A 23,756-nucleotide genomic window follows, 5' to 3' on the forward strand; every position below is an offset into this window, starting at 1 on the left:
TAAATGTGTCTTAGTCTATTTTCTGCTGCTGTAACACATATAAACAGATTGAGTAATTTATAATGAAAATAAATTTAGTTGGCTCACAGTTTGAGGCTGGGAAGGCCAAGGCTAAGGGAGAGAAAGAAGGGTGGAGCCTGCACAGACCAGTCAGCTCTTAAGGATTTCTCCTCCTAGAACTGTTGCCCAGAATGAGGTTTCCAGCACATGAACTTGGAAGGACATAGTGAGACCTAGGAAGGGGTCAAAGAGGGCATTGAGAGAGGAACTCAACACTTTCTAGGGATCCCTGATATGATGATAGATGGTAACAGCAGAAACCTGAAGAAAGGTGTAGGAGGACTGTGGGTCCTGCGGATTCAGTGCTGAAGGCAGGGAGTCTGTGGAGCACAATGCAAGAGACAGGCGTCCTGGGGGACACAGTGCTGGTGGCAGAGTGTTCTGTGGGACACAGTTGTAAAGGCAGGGGTTCTGGGGGTCACAGGGCTAATCAAGGGACCCTGGGACCCTGTGCAGCCCCTGAGTGAGGTTGGCCATGAAGTACTAGAGGAGCAAGGGGAGCCAGGGTGAGAGGCAGATGAGTCAGAGACAGTCCAGTATGAGTATGAGGCAGAGAGGGCCAGATCATGCTGTGCTCTAGAGGTCTTGTGAGGACTGTGATGTGGTGGGGAGACAGTTCCTGGGAGGCTCTGACTAGAGAGTGACATAACAGGTTTTAAAGGAATCACTTTGTTAAATGGAGCAGATGGTGGGAGGACCAGAGTGGGTGCTGGGGCAGCTGGGGCCTTGGCAGCAGTCCTGAGAGAGGCACTGTGGTGGTGGCAGCAGAGGCAGAGTGATTGCAGTGACAGCGGTCTCTGGTGTGCCTTGGCCTTTCCCACCATGGGGCATTCTTTCCCTTTACAACGGAGTGTCAAGGCACAGTGTCCCTTACCTGACTATGGGATCATGAGGAGCCTTTGGAGGACCAGGCTAGGTTCCAGGGTGGCCAGCATGTAATTGGAGGGTGGAACTTTGAGCTCACCCCTGGATCTACAGGAAGAGAGGGAGCCAGGGATTGATATTCACTTCTCTCAGTGAGTCCCCATCCACACCACACAATGGAACCTTCAGTTTACCCTAAAAGCTACAGATCTGAGAGCCTCCAGAGTGGTAGACACAAGGGGCTGTAGGGCACCAAGGAAAACAGTGATGCCCCACCTCCATTAGTCGTGTTTTTATTATGTCATATCAGGGGAGACTATTCAAGGAGTGGAACTTGGGAGTTGCCATGTAACCCAACAAGTCTCCTCTAAGTATACACTCTGGAGAACTAAAGCCACACAATGAGATAATAATGTGTGTGTGAAGTCTATAGCTACATTACCAAACCTTGGCTTTGAGACAAAACCAAGCTCACTACGGTTGCTGGCAGGTGGAGCCAAGACATGCAGCAGCAGATCCCAGCAGCTCACCAACACTTTTTTTCTATTTGGGCTTATTATCTTGTGCATTTGATGAATGGAATCCACAAACCAGGATGAATCAATGTAACCATAGCATTTATTGAAGAACAGAAACCAAACACTTGTCATAAAACAGAAGATGCTGGTGACAGAAACAGCAGATTTGACCTGTCAGGGAAGGATGTTTCAGGTTGTATATAGCTCTTGGGTTACTGTTATTGGTCCAAACTAATGCTAATGAGAGCTTGGAAAGGCAATAATGCTATTGGTCAGCTCTGGAGTCCTGACTTCCATTCAGATCTGCCAACTTCCATTTCCTCAGGGCAGGTCATAAGGGGAAGGTTTAGGTGCTGGAATGGGAATGCAGCACTGCAGGAAGCGGGCTGCTGCCACAGGCCTCAGTACTGGGGCCAGGTCTGGCTGACCAAGGGTGACAGGTGGGCATGGCTCGACTGGCCTGGGGTATGGTTAACAGTGCCTGAACGGCAGGTTCACATGGCTGTAGGTCCTGCTCACCACCTGGACCCCACTGGGGCCACCACTCCTTGTTCCACTGCTCTGTTGCCACTTTGCTTCATGACAGGGACCAGTAGGCTGGCTATGCAGCTGCAGGGAGCCAGTTGTCCACAAAGCCTAAAACCAGAAACAACCCAAATAAAAATGGAGAGAACAATGGAGAGGATGAGGGAGGTGGAATATTTAATATTCCAGTTGAAGAGGAAGACAGTTGTGATATGTGTCCTGCAGGGCTCCTCCACAACTTGAGCTAAATAAAGACACCTGCATCAAAGAATCGGTGTGATCCCACTATTGGAAATGTCAATAACTGGTAAAATCATGCAGAGATAAAGTAGGAAAGCTATTGGGATATGAGGGTGGGGGTTCTTGGAGTGACTGCAGAAGCTGTATGTCTTCTTTCGAAGGTGATGGAAGCATTTCAAATATGATATGGTGATGGTTATCCAGAGGCCAGGAGTATACTACAAACTGCTTTCTCATTCGTGTACTTTAGGATGATGAACTTTATCCCAGTAAAAAATTTCAAAAAAGGAAAACACCTTCAGAGTCATACCTCTCTGGTCTTCTCTCCCCAACAATTATTCAATCTTGCAGTTCCTGTCTTACTTGGACAGGAATTCCATTTCCTTCCAATTTCTGTGCCACATATTCAGTAATTGCCTTCTTGCTGCACGGCCTCCCTCCATCTCTTGTTTCCCACCAAATAATCCAGCACCTTGCCACCAAATTTCCCCCCAAAGCTCTTAAACCCAGCAGGAACTCATGCCTCCAACCAAATAATACCAAATAATACAGTGTGTAAGCAGTTTGCAAATGGCATGACATGGGCTAGATATCCATTTATACAACATGGCTGGTTGGGATGCCACGCCTCCATTGCCATAAATGTGATACCCTGTTGCAATTGGTTTTTAAGTGAATTAAGCAGATACATCTGTGGAAGCCAAATGCTTGGTAGATACCTTGGTAGGAAACCTAATGATTTTACACAGCCTCTCCAGTGCCAGCAGGCCAGATACTGCTTTGAGGTTGGCTTAGAGTCTTTTCTCTTCCTAAGTTTGCATGTTTGTCAAGATGAAGAGAAGGGTAACCAGTTTCTGTTTTGAAAAGAGGAGGCATATAAACATACTGCTAGGTGAAAGTTTTTGCTTTTGCCAAAGTCCACATATCTGGATGAAACTGATGTATCCATAAAGCAAGCATGAACCACTTGTCTACTTACTTGGGGCACTCTTCTGGGAAGCTGGGCCAGACATGTACACAGCCAGAATCACTGTGACTGAGAGTGAATGCTTTGCACTCTCTGAGAGGCAAGTGGATATCTGTACTCGGCCACAGTGACAAGCTGGATGTTCTGGTGTGATCTGCACATTCAGAAGGGCCCATTGTGAGGATTAAGATTTTTTTATGACTTGGGAGCACGGTCACAGGGAGGGCAAGCAAAGTTCTTCCAAAGTGAAGTTCTAGATATGAACTTTCTAAGTAATGAGACTGGAGGAAAAATTTAAAACTAAAGTTGATATTGTGCATATGCTTGTGGGTTTTAGCTTCCATCATGGATGTCCACAAATGATAGGCCTTCTCTGCTGTGCAGGTGCTGGGAGTCATTTGGGTTTGAGCCATTTAGTTGGTTTTGGTTAATGAACAGGATGCTTTATTTTCCAGTGACCATTCTGATTTTTAGGAAGCAGAAAAAGGCTCAGCATCAGTGCTATAGTGAATATTACTGTAAACATGTCAAGGTTATTTGGAGGAGTATAGATTTGATCTGAGGAATACATTCCATAGTTGACTTGAAATGGAATGAAGTTGTGGAAATATTCTGATGTTCTTGAGAGAAAGTAGACAGTGTCACAAAGCTCTGACTTGTATGGCTTCAAATTTTCCTGGACAGAGTAAATCTTTTACTGACAGCTCTTCTATTACATTTGTGTGAGAAGAAGGTTGTGGCCCAGAGAGAGGAGTCAGAAGCCAAGTCTCAGAGCATTGCTTTTGAGGGTCACTGGCAGGTTGTTTCCCACTGACTCACATGTTCTGAGAGTCCCTGTAGTAGGCCTGTCACTGAGGAAACAAGAAGTTGGCTTGACAGGATGAAGTGTTCCAAACCTGTGTGGGGTTTGAGGATCTTTAAGAGATCATAAGCTGTTCAGGCAGTCCATGCTTGAACAGTTTGATTCGAGTTAAAGGCATGAAAGAGTTCACAAATCCCCAGTGTATGAATATTTATCTAGAAATTGACATGAAAATGCTAGAATATTCTAGATTATATGAGCAGGTGTATACTCAGATTTGTGTTCTTTTATGAGTTGTCAAAAGAGAACACAGATAAGAACAATCGCTAAGAAATGAGTGGTGCTTCACGTGCCTCGACTGGAGAGAATTCATCATATGTGAGAACAGTGATGCTCCCTTGCTTATTTTAAATTCTCTCTGTGTTCTTGAAATCATTATAAGCTCTTCATGTATGCTGTCTCCTTATTTTTAAAAACAGCCTTATGAAGGTGGTATAATTATTATGGTGTCTTTTTAAGGGAAGGAAATAAAAAAATAGAAAGGTAAGAACTGGTAAGTAGTTAGGCCAGGATTCTTTTTCAGAGGGTTCGTTTATATAGAAAACATGCACTTAGCTGTCTTACTATCCTGACTTTAAAGAAATAAATGAATGTCAGTCTGAAATCATTCCAAGGACATGTTAGAAACAGCTTATCCAGAGTCTTGGAGTTGGTTGTTTGGTATCTAAATCAGTTTATCAGATTTACCCTTAGAATATTACTTTTGTGGAGAAGACAGTCTTGGTTGTATTTTGTGTTTAATGTATTTATAATGTCCTTTTGTTATGAAAATATCTTTTGAGCACCAGCCCATATCCAGTTGGACTATGTGCATCTTGGATCCGGGTTATATCAAGCAGAAGCTTGAACAATTACTAAGGCTCAGTTCTCTAACTCACCCATCAGTTCTTATCCTGGTTCCTTCTTCTCTTTGGCAGTCACATTTGAGACTTCCAGAATGTATGGTTTTGATTAGATTCGAAGGCTAACAGAAAAAAGAAGGGAAAATGATTGATGAGAAGGTAAAGCAGCACACGTGTGCAGAATGGGGAGCCCAATTACTATGCCCCAGATTAAAGGCAAAATGTGACACCCAGTGAAAGTGTTTATCTTTGTGCCTAAGCAGAAGCAGTGTAAATGAATATTGCATACCAGTGCAATTTTATATTTGCTTAACTGCATTATCATTTTGAGGCAAGTATTTTTTCCCTGTCCCTTAAATGTTATTTATTTTTTAATGTGGAACATCAAATTTTAATTTTGAAACATTTCATTTAGTTCTCAAATTATTAAACAAAAGGAATGATGAATTATGATTTTAGTAATGAGCCCTTCTTACAAAATTCATCTCCTGTCTCAAAAAAACAATAGAAAATCCATATATGATATTAGCTAATGATCTATTTACAGATGAAATTTTATACAAATTTATAGTAGTAAACTATTAAAAGAAATACTTCAATCATATAGCTTAAAATATGAAGACAGGTGAAAATTAACTCAACGTGTAGTAGTCTTTATACATTGTAAAATTTGTATAAAATACAATAATTTCTTAAAATAAAGAATATTATGACATATTGGTGTCAACTTACACAGATGTAAGCTGGCATCAGCTTTTTTGCCTAACTTGTTTATTTCACCAAACTTCATATATTACATGGATATGCCAGTATTTTTTTTTACTTGAACACACAGGAACATAATGTACAGTGCTTTATAAAACCAGTGGTTAACTTAGGAATGATTTCATTTTCAACCACATCCTATACTTTTTTTAGTTGTTGATATATTTTTGTTTTATTTTTCATATATGGTGCTGAGAAACAAACCCGAGGGCCTCATACATGCCAGTCAAGTTTGCTACCACTGAGCTGCAGCCCCAGCCCCACATTCTACATCTTTTTAAGATGATGAACCCTCTTGCTATTGAATGAAGTCTTTTCAGTCCATGTTTCTATTTCCAAGCATTAATTCTTATTTTTTTTTTAATTTGTTGTTTCAGTACTTAGTTCCCATGGGAAAACTGTGGTAACTACCTCACTACCAGGCTTCTTTCCCTACTTTTGTTCTCAGGACTCTTAAAACCCATAACTATATGGCACCATAATGAAATTGGTAGAAGAGGCCAATGACAAAGAATGGATATAAATATTAAAAGTAGGCTAAGTTGGATCCTGCCACAATTGTAAGGTGTGGGCACACTGGCTCCCTCCAAGCCTTCCAGAGCTTCCACAGTACAGCTCCTGGTTAAACTCTTCCTTTCCTTCTGTCTGCTGAGAACACAGAGCATTTTTATTCATGACTCCTCTGATGGCTGATGGACACCTTAGCCAGGGAGGGAGCGAGTGTGCTCAGCAGACCTTGGTCAGGAGTGGCTTTGGGGTAGAGAATGCTGGTTATTTTACATCTCCTGTATTGCTCAGTTCTGAATGCAAACTAACCTCAGCAGAAAACTGCAAATGAAATGTATACATCAAGCATGTCCATGTTACTGTGGGACATCCAGGGTGGTTGAGAAAGAGCCACAATGGATGAATGTAAATTTTTCACATTGTTTCTTTAGCACTTGACTTGAACACAAGTGCATCACTTACCACCACATCTCACAAATGTTCTGGACATGCAGTTCATGGGGTAAAATGGAAATTACATTTCATAGCCATTGTCTCCCTGACAGCAAGTATAAGATTAATGTTGCCTACTTTCCAACCAATGAATTGAGCTGCTTCTGTTATAAAATTAAATATTATTTCTGAATACATTTCTAGTCAATGCTTTTGATTTTTTTCTCATTACTTTATTGGTTTCATTATAGGAAAATTAAAAACCTATAAAATTAAGTTGAGGATCAAGTCTTTAGGTTAACTCATGATCAAACTAGAAAGAAAGAATCACTAACATTTTTTTTCTTGAGTTTTTCCTCCCTACCATAGGCCCTTACTGATACTGAGTTGTATGTTTAGTTTCCCAAAGAGGAAAACCCAAGTTAGAGTACCAACATTTCTGTCTTAAGGAAGCAAAATGTAATGATGGGGAACAGGGGTGAGGGAAGGAAGATGCATTCTACAGCACAATGAATCTCTTGGCTTAAGTAGGAGATAATACAGCTTCTCCTTGGCTCTTATTTCATAAATTAATTTCTTCAAATCATAATCCAAAGAGTTTATCTATTACAAGAAAATTTCAGTTTTAAAGAAGCAAATACGTTTTTACATACTGCCATATCAGTGCCTGTTGTATTCTGCTACCTTTCCTATCCTCTACTATCCTCTACTATCTACATTGTAAAGACAAAATAAAATAAACAAATACAAAAATGGTTACTTAGCAAAGGTACACCTTACAATCCCAACTGAGTGGTGAAACCCAGACACCTGCTTCACTCTGATGGCTGGTTTGGTTGTGCTAAGACTCAGGAGCTACACAACAACCCTCTGCGCAGCTCCTGACCTTCTGGAAGTCCACACATGTGCTCTTTCCATCAGACTGCTTTGTGCTCTTCATTTTTGTGATGTGATTTCAAGTCTTCCCAGTGTTTATTTCCTCAGATGTTTTCCACAAAGCCTCCTGGGAAAAGCCCAATTTTCCCATAGTGTTGTAATGTGCCTTTGGACCAACCATCCTCTCACATTTTATGAACAAACATAATATCTCCTTTAAGTCCCCAAGTTCTGCCTCACTTAGTGGAGAATAGGAAACCTCCACCTAGTGCCTTTCACAAACAATAGGTTAGATTCATTCATGACAGGACCCAGTGAGGAACATGCCAGACCAGGAGGTAGAGCAATAGGACTGCAAAGTCCAGGGAGCTAGTCTTCAAATGGAAAGCTTCTTGGTTCAAGGCTGTTCATGCTGGTGCCACAGTGACTGGGCCATTCCCATCCATGGGGCAGTAGCCGGCCCTGCCATGGCCTCCCTCCAAATGGTAACTCAGGACCCATGGCTCCCTGTAGGGGTGACTCATCACCATTTATCCCTGCTTCCAGCTCCACTTCAACTTCAGCAATGCTGGAGATGCTACTCAGGGCTTCAATTTTGTGGCAGAACCAGAAGGCAACTTCAGTAACCCCTTTTTTCTATTTTACTGTCCTTGTCAAGTTTCCTTGCTGAACTGCTCCCACGATATGATGAAGAATCGTGGAGTTGTGGGACGTCCAGGGAGAATGGTCACTGTCTGGCCACTGGGCTTGGTTTCATGAGAGGCAGCGATGATACTTGGGGAGGTCTATGAAGTGGCTGAAGCACAGGCCAGTGAGGTACCGGCTTGACTGAAACTGACAGCAGCAGCATGGGCAGCAGAACCTGCCACTGGTGGCAGAGGCTGTGGGGAGGCCAGCAAATGGTGGGGCAGGCCCATAAATGCAGGTAGCATTCTACACCTGGATGGGCATCAGTGCTGCTGTGGGGTATTCTTGATTATGTGCTGCAACTGCCCTCACTTCATTGGAGGCCTGGTTGACTGTAATCTGCCCAGGCATGTGCAACAGAACCTTAGTTTGACCACTTATTTGTTTGTGAGCTGCTGACACTACAGCTGGAGAGACAACCATGGGTGTCCCAGCCACACCATTTCTATGGAGCTTCTGGGAAGGCCCTCCTGCAGTGGAGGGCCTGACCTTTGTCATCCCCTAATTTGTCTGACCCACAGTAGACATAGGAACTTTAGCTTGGGTAGCATTTATCACTTCCCTTCTGACAGATGCCACATAATTGCCCCAATCTCAGTGGTATGCATTGACATCCCTTTGAACCATCCATCTGGCAATGCTCAAACACTAAAATCATCTCCCCTATTCCCAGTTCTAGCTCATCTTCTTTCTGGGAGTCTATGGGTGGATAGCCACATACACACTGGGGTGAGTCTGAGTCTGAAAATGTGCAATCTGTACAGTGGATCCTGCCATGGGTCTGGGTCCCATTTCAGCAGCAGGAACACCAACAGTAGTGTGGAGGTGAGGACAATGACAGCCAGGAGATGTGGTGGTAGAGGGGAGGATTCATAGTTTCAAGGGCAGCTGGAGTGGGGACATCTAACAGGAAAACGAATGAGGAGCCAGTTATCCCTGAGCTGCTTAGGAATGAGGTCACAGTTAACTCAATGGTATTCATATGAATTTGAGAAGGGACACTGCAGGAATTCCAGACAGTTTGCTGATTCTCTCAGCAGCTGTGGGGTTGCTGGGGCTGATGAGGACTGGAGGGCTAATCTCCATGGAGTGGCAGTTCTGGGATGTATGGGAAGACTTCTTTGCCATGGTGAGGGAAGTGAAGGAGTGCTGCTTTTTGGTGTTCTTCTTGGTGTCAGAGAGCTTTGGGGCAGTGCTGCTCTGGACTATTGCTGAGGGACATTCTCCAGCATCAACTTCTGGCAGGGGATGCTTATCTCATTCCATCAGCTGTTTAGCAGCTGAGTTAAACTCAATGTGGGAAATCAGAAATATGCCTACTTTCTCTGCCAACATTCCTTCAGCCCAGTTTTCATCCACTCTGGGTATCACAGTCGGAAAAATATCCTTTGCAAACAGAAGGCAATCTTTGTCCATTTCTTTGTCTTGTACTTCAAAGTCATAAAGTTCTTTGCACTGAGGTGGGGGTTTAGGTAATGGTTGAATAATCTGCTAAAAATGTCTCCCAGGACTTGTCCATCTGTACCTTTTTGCTAGAGCAGTTCCTCCTGGTGCAGAACCTGCAGAAGATGCTGGCTAACATGGTGGAGAAGCTGGAAGGGGCAAGTACACTTTAGACTTGAGTATTTTAGTGTTCTCAGCTGCTATGGGATGGTGGCTCTTACAGGTATTGGAAATCATGTTTGTGGAGATAAGTCAATGACTTTCACTTGTGACTCCCTTGCTGTTGACCTTCTGCTTTATGTAGCACCCCATCATATCTTGAACTTGAAAATATAAATCCAAGTGCAATGTTATCTGTGTGGCTGCTTGTTGTGCTCATGTTTAACAGCCTTTCTTGGGCATCTGTGTATCTCCCTGCATCTTCAGAGCTCTGACTGTTCCTGTTTGGACTAGTTGTTTTGTGCATGGCTCTTTGTTGTATACCATTATTTATTGTCAAATACTGTTGACTGTGTAGCTATGTTCTAAGCTGTTGTTTGACGAAAAAAAATCATGGCACTGTTACATACTTTAGGTATTGAAATCACAGTGATATGCTTTTAGTGAATTGTAAATTTGCAAATAGCTAATCATTTTCTTTTGAAAATTAAGACTCTTATTTCTGTCTTCAAATGCAGATATTTTCCTTCAAAAATCTATCTGGTTATTTTAATTACTTTCCATGTGACAAACTCTTACTGACTGGGTAGTACCCATTGGTAACAAATTCATAGTTTAGAGTTAAGGAGAAGTGTAAATGGTCACATTTTTGGGTCTTCTCTGTAATTTTTAAGGGCCTTCTAAGTGCTGCACTGTTGTGTAGTTTAATAAACTAGAGTATTTCCAGGAGTAGAACCAAAATTTTTCTTTTGTCATTAGTGATCTCTGTATTGCTATCATTGTTGTATTATTATTATAGTTGAGATCAGAATAGAAATTAATAATACATGGTTCCAAAAAAATGAATGATTAATTGTGATGTAACATATAGTTTTACACATGTACAAATCTTATAGCTCTGTATTTTAAAATATATTAGCATCACAGCTTAGGACTTTTAATCATGCTGTGAATGAATTCTAAATTAAATTTTAACATGCATAATTTGATGAAAACTTAATATAGGAAAGAGATGCATTTCATGGAGCTGGATCTTTCTTTCAGATGCTAGAATTTCTTAGGCAGAAAACACTGTCAAATATCTCAAGGGAAAAATGTATGAGTTTTTAGGGGTAAGAAAGATTCTTATTTAAGCAGTTTTGATGGTACCCAGGAGATATTCAAAATATTTTACAACTGCTTTGGCATAAATACCAGTGAATCAGAGTGACTGGCAGCCAGAGTGCTGGAGGTTGTGTGGTCTGAGTGATTTGTGTGGAGTTCTTGGAGGACCCCTGGGGAGGTCCAGAGATGTACACCAAGAAGGATAGTTATTTTACACTGTAACAATCATGAGAGCTTTTACCGGTTATATTTGATTGATGGATGCTGCTGGAACTTACAAGAATCATCTTTCAGATTCCCTAGATGCCAATATCATCTCTCCTTGAGTCTTCTTATGTCTCCTTCAAACTCCTTATGGTACTTTGATGGTGGGAATCCTTTTATCAAGCAAATTGACATCTCTCAGTTAACAAATTATACACAGTACCTTCTCTGGATTGAAGATTCCCCGTTTCCTAGGGTAACATGTGTCAAAAAGGAAACACTAATCTTTTTTTGGGAAGCAGAATACCAGGGATTGAACTCAAGGGCACTCAACCACTGAGCCACATCCCCAGCCCTAGTTTGTATTTTATTTAGAGACATGGTCTCACTGAGTTGCTTAGCATCTCGCTTTTGAAGCTGGCTTTGAATCACAATATTTCTGTCTTAGCTCCTGAGCTGCTGGGATTAGAGGCATGCACCACCACACTCAGCTTACCATTTTCTAAATATAGGGTGCTACTGATTTCCTACAAGACAATGTTTGCATTTTATAAAGCAAACTTTTAAGTATTAGAATTTTGGTAGGAAATGAAATTACAAGTTGTAGAAAAGTGCACGAACAGTTGTTTCTGAACTCTGGAAATGTTCAAGAATTGCATGGGGTACTGCATCTGTCATCATCATCTCTGGTGATCTGGAGAATGATTATATGAATAATGTAAAACTTTCTTAAGTTTAAATAAGTGGAAAGACCAGGTGCCCATGTCACAGAGTGGAAAGTCTCAAATGTAATTGCCCCAGACTTCAATTTTTAGCGGGGTGTGGTTCAGTATCTTATTACTATTTGTTATGCTATCAAAGTTTCTTTTCCATTTCAAAATTCTATAATCCTTCAAAGGGAAATGATTTTTAAGAATTCTCACTTTTTTGCCTCTAGTTAATAACGGGTAAAGGAGAGTGGGAATGAGTGGAACAACATTTGATGTCTGTTCTGTCTGTCCATTTAATGATGAGAATAACTCTATTAGTGAATATTATTATTAGCATTACTAAAGTGTGAATGAGCTGCATGTTCAGATGAGGAAAAGGCTCAAGAATTTGATTTGAAAGTAGGTAGATTGATACAGGTGCAGTAGATGCAAAGGAGCTACTCTCATTTAGTGGCTTTTACATCCAAACAGAAACAGCTCTGGAAAGTAAAGAGGAATCTGCAGCCTGGTTTTTGTGTATTTTACTTGATGGCTAACTGCTTCCATTAGGGTATGGAACTAAAGACAATTGTTTGAGTCCCAGAACTATTGCTTTTTAGTGGTATGCCTTGACCAGTAATCTCTCTGAAACTTAGTATGATTTGTGTTGCTATAATTGAATATCACCCTTAGTAAGTTATAGAAAAAAGTCATTTATTTAGCTCTTGGCTCTGGAAGTTCAAGAGCATGCTTCTGGCTTCTGCTGAGTCCCACTGGGTCATAAGGTGGTAGAAGATAGCACATGGTGTGGTTTCGGAGGGAATAGCCAAAGTAGCCTTAGTGTGCTGGCTGGGCAACTGCTTCCCCTCACCCCTACATGGGGGTGGTCCTGGAAGAAGTAAGCAGGGTTGTGGTGTGCATTGTTGGAAGATATGGGAATACACCCTAGTCCTTATGGCTGTCTGTAGGAGTTGGTGATATTTACAGCTATTGGGTTTTTTGTTGTTGTTTTGTTTTTGTGGAGAAGTTATCAGTCTGTGAGGAGCAAGTGTTGCATTAGAAGAGAAAAAAAAGCTTGCTCTAAAACTTTCTGGATTAAATAAAGAAAAATGTGAACTACTTGACAAAGTTATCCTTGTTCAAAAAGAGTATGAAGGCTTAGAGTCACCTTTAAAGGATGATATTTTGGTGAAGGAGTCAATAGAAGCAGAAAATTTGGAGGCAATTTATGAAAACTTGGATAGGTTGGTATTTAAACTTGAGGATGAAATAGTCTTTATAGAAAAAGAGCTAAGAGAAAACTAAACATTCTAAACTGGATGAATTGATGGTGGTTATATCAAAAAGGATTAAGTTCCTAGAAGATGAATCAAAATCACTCAGATCACAAATACCTGATAATAAAACAACCTTGAGACTATTCCAAATGAATGAAGGAGGATATAAGGAAGCAATAAGAGAGGTTTTGAATGAAAATTCCCAACTTCAAGAAAGTCAGAAACAGCTTTTACAAGAAGTTGAAGTATGGAAAGAAAAAGTAAATGTCCTTAATAACAGAAAATGACATTTGAACACTCTAAAGTACATGCAGAACAAGTTCTAAGAGATAAAGAAAATCACATTAAGTCTCTGACTGAATACTTGCTGCTGATGCACACACAGAAGACCTAACAGATGATGGTAACTTAGATTGAAATGAAGAGTGTTGGATGATCACTTAGAGGATCAGCCAAAAGTAGATTTGAAGGGATGGTTTTATGCTCCTAAGTTAAAGACCTCTTTTAAAACCTTAGAAGGAGGAGAAATCAGGGATGGGGATATGGCTCGAGTGGTAACACACTTGCCTGGCATGCGTGGAGCGCTGGGTTTAATCCTCAGCACCACATAAAATAAAATAAAGATGTTGTGTCCACCAAAAACTGATAAATAATTATTAAAAGACTCTCTCTCTCTCTAAAAAATGAAATTTTTACTTTATTGTCTTATTTAATTGAAACAAAGGAAGACCTTATAGAGAATATTAAAAATCTTAAGACAGAACAAGTATCTTTGCAGTCAAAAAATACACCATTTAAAAGTGAGAATCAGAATCTGCAGCAGCAACTTAAAGTAATGATTGAACTATATCAAGAAAATGTAATGAAACTCCAAAGGTAACAAATAGTAGAGGGAAATTACCAGGTAGAGAAAGAGGAGAAGCTTTCAAAAATGGAGGAAAACATCAGCCATGCAACTGAACAGCTGGAGAACTACAGAAAGAAAGTCAAAGATCTTGAAGAATTGGAGAGAACTATTCATTCTAACCGGGGGCTGATTATGTACTATGAGAAAAAAGCATATGATAATGAGTTGGCAGCTCAGAGTGCTGAAAGAAACCTCAATGATTTAAGGAAACAAAATGCCCCAAACAGACAAAACTTAACTTAAAATGAATTTAAATTTAAGCTTGTAGAAAAAGATCTTTCTGCACTTGATGATTCAAATACAGCTTTTGGCAGAGAGAATTCCCTAAATGGTCCCTCACCATTGGGTTGATCTTCATCTGAAGTGAGAGATCCTCTTTTGGAAAAGAAGTGTCCACTCAGACTCTTACCTTTGCTTACAAGGGCAGGAGGAAGAGCCTGAAGAGGCCCAGAGGATTCTCTGGGCCCTCAGATTATCAATGAAAGAAGAGAATCAGGCTATGATGGGATAAGTGATCCTCAGAGAGCTCTAATTTTACTGGAATATCTGGTATCCAGACTCAGGCAAGTCTTCCATTCAATGGTATAATCCCATCAGTATCTGCCAGTCAGACAAGAATGCCCTGTAATTGTACAAAATCACTGTTTGAAATTATACTGTGATTGCTTCGTAAATGGCAAATTTTATAACAGTTGCAGTTGTACTAATTGTTATAACAATTTGGAACATGAAAATAAAAGGCAAAAAGTATAAAGGAATGCCTTGACAGAAATACAGATTTTAAGCCTAGGATAGGGAAAGGAAAGGGGGAGAAGCATATCGATGTCATAGCAAGGGATGTAATTGTAAATGTCAGGATGTCTTAAAAACTCCTGAGTGCTATGAGGAAAAAAATAATGTGTTCCTCAATATGTAAATGTGTTGAATGTAAGAATTTTGAAGAAAGCCCAGAAAGAAAGACATGGATGCATTTGTCAAATAAAGCTGAAATAAGAGTACAGCAACAAACTACATGGAGACTAAATTATCTTCTCAGACTTGCTTACTAGGCCAACACTGGCTTTGAATAGTGGAGGAGGAAAATTGCCATTTAGTAGGTTTATAACTAAGAAAGTAGTAATTGGATTCACACCCAGGCAGAGCAGGCAGACAAGAAGAGAAAATCAAAGGCAGCAGCAGAGTGGATGATTCTTGAGGAATTGGGACGCTGTTTGATGTGCATCATCAACTCTGCAGGAAAAGCAAAAAGTTACCCTGCATCCATGAATTACTAACTCTTTCACAAGACTGATGAATGGACCTGTACAGAAATGTTAAGTATGCTTGACTTTCTGAAAGATAGTTTAACAATTACTGTATTTTAATTTATTTCTTTTTTAAAAATATGAAATTATAATATTGAAAGATAAGAAATGAGAACATTTTATAACTTAGTTAATTCTATGCCTCATCTAAATTGGATTTTTCTTTTTAAATTTTTTTCTTTACTGTATTATATGGATTCTTAATTTCCTCAAGTGGTTAAGAATCAGATGTCCTATTCTTCTGATTCTATTGGCAAAGAACATTTATATATTACTATAATATAATTTATAAAGTATGGTATTGTGTCTTTGTTCAGTTGAAACAGCCAAAGAAGCATTGGTATTGCCCAGTCATTCTTTGGTTCTAGATTTAGAATAAACACAGATAAAATGTCTAGATAAACAAATTATGGAACATATTTGAATGACATCTTGTGTTTAGAAAACCAATATCTTTTTAGGAAAAATTAGCTTTATTTAGGGTGAATTATGGAATATGCTATTTTTACTTTGGAAAATAACCAGGGGAAGAAATCCCCAGGCAAATTTTTTTAAATTAAGAAGTTATATTTTCAAAAAAACCCAAAATATTAAGGTACAGTAAGTGATTTTCAGAGGAGGGGAAGTTTTTTCTTTAATGAGGAATGGCTAAAATGCTTAGGGGTCTCTTCATTGTCCTTCAGAGGTGGTATGTGTTTGAAACAATAAATTGTTGAAGTGATTACTGGGTATTGTTAAAATGAGGTGTGTGTGAATATAATTAAACATTATGTAGGGGGTAACATAGATCTTCACATAAGTATCAAGTATAAAATTTGGCTTGGATGGAGAAATAAGGAATATAGAAGCTGTAACAGATGAGTTTAGGGAAAGATTTTTCATCAATACATTTCTCTTTGTAGGCTTGGACTAAAAAGCTTCAAACCAACACATGATTCTTACTTTTTAACTCAAATGGACTGCCTAACAAAGCACTCAAAATTGTAGTGGGATTTGTTTTTATAAGGGATGTTTAATATGCTATTATTTTTAGCCAGTGATTTGGTAAGGTGAAGGTATCTGTGTTTTTATATAATTGCTAAAATAACCTAAATCCTTTTCAGTAATTTAAAAACTGAATTTAAGAGCCTTTTTAAAATTAGGACTCCAGATTTTATGACAAGAAAAAACGATGTTGGTATTCAGGCATTCTGTTAGGTACTTTAATCCTCAGTAATTATTATTAGTCTATGATCATTACTTTCCTACAAGGACTCTATGGTTGTATGTATTAATTATGTGTGTGTGTGTGTGTGTGTGTGTGTGTGTGTGTGTGTGTGTATATACTAATATGAAAATGCAAGATATAGGTAATAGAAATTAAGTAATCCAGAAGAGGATTCCATTAATCATTAAAGTATCCTTCTTTTGAAATTTGGATTTATAAAATTATAGCATAGTAACTGTAAATGTAGATACTGCAGACATTCTTAGCACCTGAATCTAGTATGTTTAAGTAAAATTTGTATCAATATAAATTAGCATAAGAGATAAAATAATATCTAGTCAAATTATTTTTCAAGAGATTGCAATTAAATTGCTGGTATAAATCTACATTTTGTTCATTTTTATATATTCCATATTAATTCTAATTGTATCATTGTGATGTGTATTTATTTATTTTATTTTATTTTTTTAAAGAGAGAGTGAGAGAGGAGAGAGAGAGAGAGAATTTTCAATATTTATTTTTTAGTTCTCAGTGGACTCAACATCTTTGTTTGTATGTGGTGCTGAGGATCGAACCCGGGTCGCATGCATGCCAGGCTAGCGCGCTACCGCTTGAGCCACATCCCCAGCCCTGTAATGTGTATTTATATAGTGTGCAAAAAATGTCTGTAAAATTTTGATCATAATTGTAGAGTATGTATGATGGCGTTGATTAAGAATGTCTTGTTTGTAATCAAATGCTATTTGTTTGAAATTTTCAGGAAGCTAACTAAAGTCCTAAACTTTTTTCTTTCCATGTAGTACTCACTAAAAAAAAAAAAAAAAAAAAAAAAAAAAAAAAAAAAAAAAACTTTTTGTATTTAGGTATTTGCATCAAATTGCTGAACAAGAATAATAGCCACATTAAATCAACAATTTTAAATGATTATTTTGGGGGGGATTTGGGCATATAATTTTTTAGCTCTGTTTATGTCCCAAAGTAGAAATATTGTATTTACTAGAGCTCTTCAGATATACTTTTCTATATTGTAAAAACAGGAGAGCAAATTCAATTTCACAGAAAATAAACATTTATACTATTCTGTATTATACACACACACACACACACACACACACACACACACACACAGACTGGTTGTAGGTTAGCATAGAGTGCTGTCCTAATGTGTGGAAGACCTGAGTTTGAGCCATTCCCAGCACAGAGGGAGAAGTCAAACTCATGCATCTGTAGACTTATGTAAACACCATTAACAATTGTGTGCTGTTTTCCAGAAGCATACCTTGAGATTGTCCCAGAAAGGGCAAAAGTAATAGGTTGGCAAAGTTGTACATATGACTAAGTGGCATGGAAAGGACACTGGGTACATTTCTAGTAGTACCTTAAAAATAAATCATGGTGAGAATTATTGCTAGAAATGAAAACAGACATTTAATTATGATGAAATTAGGGAGTTCAAAAGAAAAATAAAATAATTATGAATTTATATGAATCTAATGACATGGCTTTTTAATTTGTAAAGACCCAAATGGAAAATAAGTATAAGGAAAAATAAACCAATTTACAATGTAACCATACATATCTCAACTATTACAATAAGCAGTCATATCAGTCAATGAAGATGTAGAATCTGAACAGTATGATTGATAAACTTACAGAATACTGCACTAGCTATTGACAAAGTACACAACTGTTTCAAGTGCAGGTGGATCATTTGCCAAATTTGGACATGGTCCACGTATAAATTTCAAAGGTTTGAAATAATTTAGTAGTATATTCTGACCATTATGGAATTAAACTAGAAACCAATAATAAAAAGATAAACAAAACCCATGAATCTATGAAAAGAATGAGTTAATTACAATGAAAATTTAGAGAATATTCTAAAATGAATAATAATGGGAAAATGAAACATATCTAAAATTACAGATGCATAAAATATTGTTTATAGTGGTTTTGGCCAAAAATACAGAAGAATGACTAAAATAATTGACTATTTCAAGAAGATAATAGAAAGTAAATATTAAACACTGAAAAGTGTAGAAAGAAGAAATAATAAAGAAAACAATTTAATAAACTGATCAAAGTCATTCCACTGATTCTGAAATTTCCTGGAAAAATAGTTTACCATCTCTCACATATGAAGTGGGAAATATGAACTCTCTATTTATTAAATAAAGTTAAATGATAATTTGCCAATGTCTCGGCTTGGCACTGAATCACGAGCCACTCACAGCTTTGTAGATTCAAACAACAATTCTTTATTCCCGAACTCACACCGGCCTCTACAAACACGTTCTGGGGAAATCTAAAATCCTCCCGCTCAATTCACCTACTCCAGGATGCTTTTTTCCATATCCCAGTTGAATCTCATGAGAACTCATGGGAACTTAGGCAGCAGGCACGCCCTACTCCCAGCAGGAATAACCTTCAACCTGCAACTTCCCTAAACCCGGATTATCTTAAACCGGGAATGCCCTAAACCCAAATTGTCTTAAACCCGGATACTTCCTAAAACCTGCAGGATACACCCTAATCCTGGATCCACCCTGGTCCTTGAGCAGGGTCACCTTTCTCAAAGACACATGCAGTGTTCAAGGCAAGTCCATTAAACATGGGGTATGCTGGCAAGGAAATATCGATGTGTCATTCCTACTTGGCAATGGCCCTCAGCAATAATTAAAAGCATTACTGTCACAAAGAAATCCAGGCCTAGGTAACCCTCCTGGAGAGTTCTACTAAATGGTTAAGGAAACACTAATACCAATATTAAACTCTGAGAACAGAAGTTTCAGCTGATTTTATGAGGTCCAATTAGTAACCTGATCCTAAAATATGCAAAGACTTTACAAGAAAATAAAAGGTTGTAACATCCATTATGGATGTAGATGTACAAACACTTTGGAAAATGAGAGCAAATCAAATCCATCAATATATCCCATATTACAATGAGGTTAGGATTCAAATATCAATTATATATTCACAAAACCAATTATTATGTGTCACCATGTTCAGAGAGGAATAAAAAAATGGCACCATAAAATGTTTTTAAAAATTTAACACCCATTTTTTGTAATACTAGTGTGTCAGTAAATTAAGAAAACTTCATTAAACTGGAAGATATATCAGCAAAATGGAAAACCAATGAAATATTGAATTCTCTCAGTACAATGTTGAATACAAGTATTAAAAGTGGATACTTTTAGGGCTGGGGTTGTGGTTCAGTGGTATAACACTTGTCTAGCATGCTTGAGGCACTGGGTTCAATCCCCAGCACTACATAAAAACTAAATTAAACAAAATAAAGGTATTGTATCCATCTACAACTAAAAATATTTTTTTAAAAGTGGACACTTTTAGAATTAAAAAGTGATGGAGCTGGGGTAGTAGCTCAGTGGTAAAGCGCCTGCCTGATATGTGAGGCTCTGGGTTTGATCCTCAGCACCACATATAAATAAATAAATTTTAAATATTATGTCCATCTACAACTACAAAACTATTTTTAAAAAGTGACTGAAGCAAAAACATTTCTCAACATAATTTACTGTTACCCTTTTATATGTCAGGAAAAGGTAATTGTAAAATAAAAATTTTAAGTGAATCCACCTAAGTCATATCATAAAACATCATATATCTGGAAATAATTCCAATGAAAGATGTGCAAATCTTTACACAGAAATGGTCATAATTTTTAAAAGGAGAGATGCAATCTATGTTCATGTACCAGAGGCTTGGCATTACAAAAATGGCACTTCTTTCCAAATTAACCTATAGATCACTGAAGTTTCAATCTAAATTTCAGTGGGCTTTCTTCTCTTGTATGTGAAAATTGACAGCTGATTGTGGGCATCACAGGAAATGAGGAGATGTACTATTAAAAATAGAATATTGAAAAACAAATTTGGAGTCTTTGTCTACCACAAGTTGAGACTTATTCTATCTCAGAGATAGAAAAATAATCCCCACTAGCAAAGAATTTTGAAGTAGATCTTTGAGTTACTTTCTTGACACATCATTACCTGGCCTTCAGGGCAGTGGTTCCTCAGTTTGGAATTAGTGCAGGGTCAGCTGGACAGCTACCCAGGATGGAGAGACAACCCTTGGATCCTCCCTACCATCCCACAAAGAGACAAATACCAGGTGAGTTCTGGCTCTCAGGTGAAATGTAAAACAATGACCTTTCTAAAAACAAAAATGCAGGAGAAACTTCCTGATGGAACACTGCCACAATAATTAAAGAAAGGATTGGTAAATTGTACCCTGCTTAAGATGGTCCATTTATCCAAGGTGCTGGTAGGAGAGTAAGAAGGTGAGTCTCAGGCTGGAGTAGACATTAGCAGTGCACATATAGGGCAGGGCACCCAAAACCAAAAACATGAGTCATCAGACAAATTGGGGTAAATGGAATGGTAACCAGGGTGGCTCAGAATGCCTGTGGCAAGCAGAACCTGTAGAGTGTGGAGCTTGCCATGCAGATTGGGTGTCCTTAGGTGTTTTGAGTCAAGTTACCCTGATCTGTCACCCTTCTGTGGCCAGGCTAGGGCATGGTATTGACTCCTATGGCTGAAGCACACTCCATGCAGCTCTGCAGCCCCATCCCAGGACCTCAGCCTCCAATTTCCTGGACAAGCAGGAGAAAATGGAAGTGGGATAGAATTGAATGGAAGTGGGGACTCCAGAGTTGACCAATAGCATCCTATAGAATGTCCAAGCCCTCATTAGCTTGAGTTTCAAATTAGTAACATTGATACTTCTTCCAAGTCCTAGTTAGCATAAATATGGACCAATGGCAGTGAATCAAGTGCTATATAAGCCCTGAGACTAGTAAACTTAGGTTTTTATAGTGCTCACAGCAAGACTTCCGGACTTGCTTTTGCTCTTGCCCTTGCTTCTGCTTGTAGTGAGAATAGGTAAATGGTTTTTTTTTTCCTTGAAAAGACCAGAGTACAGGTAAGGGAAAACACAAATTACTGCAATCAGATATCCATAGGCTCAGAGAGCCCATGAAATATAACTGAGGCACTGCCTTGCCATCCCCCAGCCGGTGAACACCAGCCAGGTTTGTTAAGAACATTGGAATGATTTCTCTTTAAATAATGCACCCCTTTGTGGTTGTCACATGTCCATTAAAATCCTTCAGTAGTTCCCATCAATACTCCATTTACTCTCCCAGAAACCTAAGTATTCACCATGAAAAAAAATCCCAGATTTGCCTAAAGAGGGCTGTGGAAATAGGTGTTTTAGGATAAGTTCTGTTGTTGTATCTTAATTGCTTATGAGGAAGTGTTATGACCCTGCATTTTTGCTACTTGTTTTCATGTTTCTGATATATATATTTTTAAATTTTAGATCTTGTTGCCTCCTCATCCAGAGAGGGTAAGAGAAAAACTAGCCGAGAATATCCAGGAACTGTGGGTTATGAATAAAATTGAAGTTGGCTGGCAGTATATTCAGGTACATGATGTTAAAATATATTTTCAGATTCTTTTAATTCATCTTAATATAAACCCTTTTTCTTTGTCCTGCTGTGAGGTGTCATGAGTCAATTGGATTGATTTTTTCCAGCATAGTAATTTTGCATAGGTTTTACTTTCACTTTCTAGATGGACTGAGATTATTTGTAGGCTCATTTAAGGATGGATCAGTTGCCAAGTCATTGAAAGTTATCTGTCTTTGGGGTGAAAGTTATACTTTAAAATGGGATTAACAGACAATGGGCAGCAGAGATTTCTGAGCCATTTAAATAACACCTCAAGCCTGAAGTAAAAGAAATAAGTCAATCTTACTTCCTGTGTCTAATCTTCCTCTCCTCTTATTTTCAGCTGTACATAGTAATCCAATATCTGTGATTAAATGCTTCCAAATGCTGATTTTCTAAAGATCTTAGTTCATAATATTTCAGTACATTAGAGATTTCTAGAGCTGTTTTAAAACTCAGTTTCATGTATAAGTCCTATACCTTTATAATGATTGAAGAAAGAAAAGAATGAAGCTTTTATTTCTAACTTGGTAAAACATTAAGATTTTTTATTAAAAAGTCCTCATTTGTGTTTGCAAAGTTTTTCTTCAGCACTTAGAGAAACTGGTCATTATTTCCATGGAGGAATGTGTTTCCTAACAGCATATGGCTGTCATCCAGTGCCACTATGGCACTAATGCTATAATTTTGGTCTCTAAGAAGATAGAAAATATAGTTACCAATGCAAGGATAGGGGATGTCTTCTTCACTCCTAATGCCATGGCTGATAAGTTGGTCCTCTGTAATCTTTGTTTTTGACATCTATGTACTCAACCAACTGCAGATCCAAAATATTAAAGAAAAGTGATTTCATCTTCACTGAACATATGTGGATTCCTTTTTTGTCATGATTTCTAAACAATATAGTGTAACATATATTTGCCTATTAACTACTTTCCATCATACTAATACAATAGTTTAGAGGTAATTTAATGTATCCAGCTGGGTTCTATCAGATTATATGCAAACACTGCCATTTTAAAGAAGGAGCTGGAGCATCCATGGGCTTAGGTATCCATGAAGAGTTCTGGAATAAACTCTCTGTGTATTCTGAGGGACAGCTATGTACACTTTCAAGGATTACAATGAAAACTGGCTTTGTTAAGCTAACCGGTTTTGTTAAGGCAGTAGAGTGATTTGTGAGAGTATAGATGACTTTCAAGGGATGAAATGAACATAAGTATAGAATGTCAATCATGTTGTTTATTGATGTCTCTAATCAAATTAGAGCTAAAAAGAAAAAAAATATTACTGTAATTAAAATTATGTAATTACCACACCCTCTTACACAGGATTTGTTTTAGTTTATAAAACTTGTTAAGTGTCTGCCATGCATCAGGCACATTCTCGGTGTTTGGAGAAAATCAAAGAACAAAAGACTGGGGTTGGGGTTGGGGCTTATTGGTAGAGCACAGTGCTTGCTTTGCATGTGTGAGGCACTAGGTTTCATTCTCAGTACCACTTAAAAATAAAATAAAGATATTGTGTCCATCTACAAATATTTTTTAAAAAGAACAAAAGTGCAAATCCTTGTTCCTTTGTTCTTCTCTTACAAGTGCAGGGAGACAGACAATAAACTAACAAATAGATTGGGATCTAATCTGTTAAAAGTGTTGAGTATTTTGGAAAAAAAAATAAAGGAGTAAAGTGGGTGGGCATACTGCCTTGTGAGCAAGACCAGTGAACCTCATGGAGAAAATGAGATCTGAGCAAATGCTGGAAGGAGTGGAGTGAGCAGTAGTTTGGGCATCAGGGGAACAGTATGCATGGCAGAGGCCCACGTGAGCTTGAGGCATAGATGG

General features: G+C 38.4%; 2 pseudogenes across 2 annotated transcripts; both read left to right on the forward strand.

Annotated features, from left to right (window-relative positions):
• The first annotated feature begins 8,226 nt into the window (after positions 1 to 8,226).
• LOC308633219 (cTAGE family member 2-like) lies at positions 8,227 to 13,415 on the forward strand (annotated as a pseudogene). The gene is made up of 4 exons: positions 8,227 to 8,274; positions 9,654 to 9,750; positions 11,993 to 12,002; positions 12,772 to 13,415. The product of its transcript is annotated as a cTAGE family member 2-like (transcript).
• Positions 13,416 to 13,418: 3 nt separating this feature from the next.
• Positions 13,419 to 14,279, forward strand: LOC308633220 (cTAGE family member 2-like; annotated as a pseudogene). The gene is made up of 2 exons: positions 13,419 to 13,424; positions 13,746 to 14,279. The product of its transcript is annotated as a cTAGE family member 2-like (transcript).
• The last annotated feature ends 9,477 nt before the right edge of the window (positions 14,280 to 23,756 follow it).

This window comes from Spermophilus citellus, assembly GCF_964194105.1.
Source record: "Spermophilus citellus genome assembly, chromosome: 14".
NCBI lineage: Eukaryota > Metazoa > Chordata > Mammalia > Rodentia > Sciuridae > Spermophilus > Spermophilus citellus.